Raw genomic sequence first — 4,328 nt, forward strand, 5'->3', positions numbered from 1 at the left:
GCTCTCAGCACGAATGCCATTCTAATCACTGACTGCCTAGAGAGTGCACAGGACGCGGCCCGTTTTTAAGCCAATGCTCCAGCCTTCCTCAGTGTCCAGGTTGGGATGAAGACGTGCTCCTGTACACCCAGGCTGTCCTGCTGTCCCTTCCACTGTAGTCCTGCCCATCCATCCACCACTGGTCTCTGGTCAACACAAGGACAGGAAGCTGGACCACTCCTGTCCCTCTGTTGAGTGCACCTCAGTCTAACAGCATGGATTTCGGACAGCCCAGACCCAGGTTCACGTCCCGGCCTTGCCAAGGCACCTCACTTCTGACTCAGACACCTCACCTGTAAAATGGGGGTAATGGTACCTGGCAGGGTTGAGGTAAGTGCTTCTGATAATCTATGCAGAGTAAATGGCAGGGTGTGGTACATAATTAGTGCAAATCCTTGCTATTATTATTCTCCGAATTACTACTCTCCCCTGGGGCTGTGCGGAAATTAGCTTTTAAGCAAGCTAGAAGAAGCAATTATCACTTCTGCCCGCACCAGGACACACCTTGGAGGAGAGGTAGTCTTCCTCGCACAGTTCTGAAAGCTGGGCTCCCGGGAAGCCACTTCTTCCGGGGCTGGTGGCTATGAGGGCACTGGCCAATCGGTTTCGCTGCCACTCTGTGCTGGAGCCCAGGCGAAACTGCACATCCTCCCTGATTTTTACAGCCAGCATGTGCCTCAGTTCCGAAATTCTTTCCTAGAGAGGACCACAAGGGGCAGCAGCCAGGAGGGCACAGCTGAGTTTCCAGCACAAAGCATTCCCCAGAGTGGCCGCATGCTTTGAAGTCATTTCCACCCCAGAGCAATTCCTCCCGCAGACCAGCAGGCACTTGGTACCACGGGACAGCCTCCCGGGGACCTGCAGGTGGCTGAGTGAAGACAGGAGTCCAGCAACTGCTGCTTTTCCCAGGACAAGGCCGGTCACCAACTCCTCCCCAGACTTGGGGCTGCCCAATTCATTCCTCATGCCTCTGAAACATATTTCACCCTTCCCTTCTCTCCCCTTCCCTTCCCTTCCCTTCCCTCCCCTCCCCTCCCCTCCCCTCCCCTCCCCTTTCCCTTCCCTTCCCTTCCCTTCCCTTCCCTTCCCATGTTCTAAGTATTTCTAAGTATGTTCTAAGTATTTTGACAAGAGCGAATTTCGAATTGAATCAAAGGCATAATAATAAACCCACGGCTTTCTATTGCTTCTGTCTTTGCACTGTGTGCTTAATAATGTGTACAAACAAATCTCTCCAGAGCAGGAAGGGGGGCTTTCGGAGAAACGGCAGTGATGTTAATGGGGAGCGTGATAGTCTGTGAGCGGCTGGGCATTTTCTACAGCCCCCCAGTCCGCGCATGGGCATCAGCTGGTGTGAGGACACTGACAGCGTCCACACCGACACATGCGTACTTCCCCGACTGTCTGTAGGGTGTTTTCCCAGTCACTTGTGAATTTCAGCCCATAGTTCTTTCTAAGGGATGGGCTTTCAAGCCTTAAAAAATAAATCAACCCTTAACATGCACCCACCTATTGTCTGTTCTGCTTTGGCATTTCTACAACTGGAATGCAGTACTTCATTTAACTTAGGAAATTACGTTTTAAGATTATATTACAGAAAATCCTGGAGGGGAAAACCACAATCTATGAGAATAGCATGATATACTTAAAGAGAAAATATGTTCTAAGAAAAAAGACTTTTTGGGGGGGAGGGGGAGAGATTTTCGCTATAGGGCATGTGCGCTTGCCAAACAAAGAGAGATATAGAGACAGAAAGCGAGAAATCACCCCCCAGAGGGGATGGTCATACCGCAATCCCTTCTCCTCCATTCTCCTCTCGGGATCTTGGGCACGCACGCACACGCGCCCGGCGTGAGTCTTAAGCCATAAGCCACCGGGTCTGGGACGCGAACTGCAGTCAACTGACTACGTGGGAGTCCAGCGACATAACCATTATGCTAACTGCTGGTCCCGAAAAAAGAAGGTTTTTATAATGGAGCAGAAGATATCGAAATTCAAGATCTCCCGAATGAAGCAGTACATTTACGAATTAACAGTTATGCAGAGGAGAAATCTCAGTTTCTGGGAAGGAGCCCACTATCCATTTACCTAGGCAGGAGCTGCAGAAAACTAGGAATGAGTTTGCCATTTTAGAGAAATTAGAAAGATGTTTGGATCAATTCTAGACCTGGGGATAAAACTGCAGTTAGTATAAGCGATAGACCAGAGACTCACACGCTTAAACCGCCGCAGCGAGGGGGATCTCAGGAAAAACAAGCCAACCCGAGAGCCCAGGAACAAACCTCCGGAAACAAGGGCACTGGAATCTCTCAGCAGCCCTCCACCAAGCGTGCTGGCTGGATTCACAACTCTCTAGACTCAATTTAAGTCCTCCCTTGCCAAGTGTAAACCCTTTCCCTTTTAATTACGCTCGTCAGAAGCCGATTACCCTTTTGCCTAATAAATCATTCATATATTTTCAAATATGAAATGAGCTCATCCTTGAAGCCTCCAGTCTCAGGACCTTCAGATCTTTACCTTCGGGTCCTCGGGTCATGCCACCTAAGGAGCTGGCCAAATGCTGGTGGCGGTTCTGAACTCTGTCCAGCAGCCGCGCAGCCCAGAACTCCAAGAGCAGAGGCTCCTCTCACCATCTCTATAAGAAATTCAGCTCAAAACTCCAGAAGCGGCCACTGCACCAGGCAAACAGGTAAGGTGTTCCGAGGTCCACCTACTGGCTCCACGATCCCAGCATGTTTGTTTAGCTGCCTTTTAAAACCATGCCGTAAAGTTCAAGGCTATTCATCTATTATTTTAGGTTTCTCCTTACTTTGGTCACAATATCCATCGTTGCCAACAATTATTTCATGCAGTAAGTAGTACAAAATGCAAGCCTTCAAGTGCTGTAAAAATCTTGTCACGTGGAGGAAAATGGGGAAGGGGACAGCAGGGGTGAAGACCACACATCCTACTCCCTCTTTAAAAATCTTAAACTGGCAACAACAGGATGCTACCTACCACTTCACTGGAATTCTTTCTTATTTATAAATTATTTTTCCAAGTGGCAAAAAATATTCATCAGAATTTTTTTTAAAAAGTATCCGGTATCCTGCAGGGGGCCTTTTAAATGCGTGGAAAGTACTTTGAATGTAAAATGTATTCCCAGCCAGTCGGAGGCCCTCACCCAAGCCGCCAGCCCGGCCAGGAGGACCAGCACGCCAGGACGCCAGCGGAACAAGGGACCAGGATTTCGACCAAACATGGCTTACCACGCCAAAGTGTCAGCATGACCAATAAAAATAAGTTCACAAAAATCCAGCCAAGCATTACTTTCCCCCCTAAAGCGCTTCTCGGATTATGAAACAGTTCCAAAGTTCAGCCTGACAAAACAAACATGGTACCGGGGAGAGACCTGGAAGGCACTCACAAGAAGTCTCATTTAAATTCCTGGAAAGCACAGCTCCAAACGCACCATTCAGCTCTCTTCGGAAGGCACCGCTTGCTGCGAGCCGGAGTTTAACTTCGCTCAGTCCCTGAGCACCAGCACCGTCAAATCCGAACGAGACCAATGTCACATATCCTACTCATTCGAAAGCATCGAGTCGCCACTCCGCACCCTGGAAAGCGCAACGACCCGCCAGCGGAGTTTTCCGCCTGCCGGGTGCATGGGATTGAAGGCTCCGGTACTTAGGGCGCCGACGCCCCCGCTGCTAAACATCATAGCTACAGAGAACCAGAAAGCCACAGAACACACTTTCCGCTTTAAGGAGCGCAGTTTTGCAACAGAGGTGGGATAGACAGAGACAATAAAATTTCTTCACTCCCATCCAGAGCCCCAAAGAAAAACCACCGTTACTGAGCCGCAAGGGAACAGTTGTGTCCGCCTGTCCCCAAAGTGCAAGCCCTCCAGTTCGCTCATCTCCGGAACTGCCTGCACCCCAACCCACCCACATTCCCCACCCACTGCTCTGGCTCCTAGTCTCCGAGTCTAATAACTCCGCGTCGAGCAGCGCACAGGCTGCAGCGACACCGAACGAGACGTCGCCCCCTGCCCGACCCCAGTGCCCTCCCTTACCAGCCGTCTCCCCACGCCGCTCCTCCAAGCAGGCGATGCCGCGGTGCTCGGAGCTCCCCCGGCCGGGCGGCGCTGGAGTCGGAGGCGTGCGTGTCACATTTTATTCCCCGGCTGCCGCTCGGGCGCGCGCGCCACGCGCTCGCATACTCACACGGGCGCCTGCTGGAGCGGGGACCCCGCCGGGGGCGCCCCAAGCTCGCCGGAACTCGGGGGCTACGGATGCCGACAGCGCAGC

At 51.5% G+C, this 4,328-nt stretch overlaps 1 protein-coding gene across 1 annotated transcript in view; it reads right to left on the minus strand.

Annotated features, from left to right (window-relative positions):
* The window catches only part of ST6GAL2 (ST6 beta-galactoside alpha-2,6-sialyltransferase 2), a 95,168-nt gene extending 90,893 nt beyond the window's left edge, over nucleotides 1–4,275 (minus strand). Inside the window, exon 1 of the mRNA XM_027769243.1 lies at nucleotides 4,094–4,275. The gene's annotated coding sequence lies outside the window, so the exon portion shown is untranslated. The remainder of the gene's footprint in view (nucleotides 1–4,093) is intronic.
* Between the last annotated feature and the right edge of the window lie 53 nt (nucleotides 4,276–4,328).

This window comes from Tupaia chinensis, unplaced genomic scaffold, assembly GCF_000334495.1.
Source record: "Tupaia chinensis unplaced genomic scaffold, TupChi_1.0 Scaffold149090_1, whole genome shotgun sequence".
Classification (NCBI taxonomy): domain Eukaryota; kingdom Metazoa; phylum Chordata; class Mammalia; order Scandentia; family Tupaiidae; genus Tupaia; species Tupaia belangeri.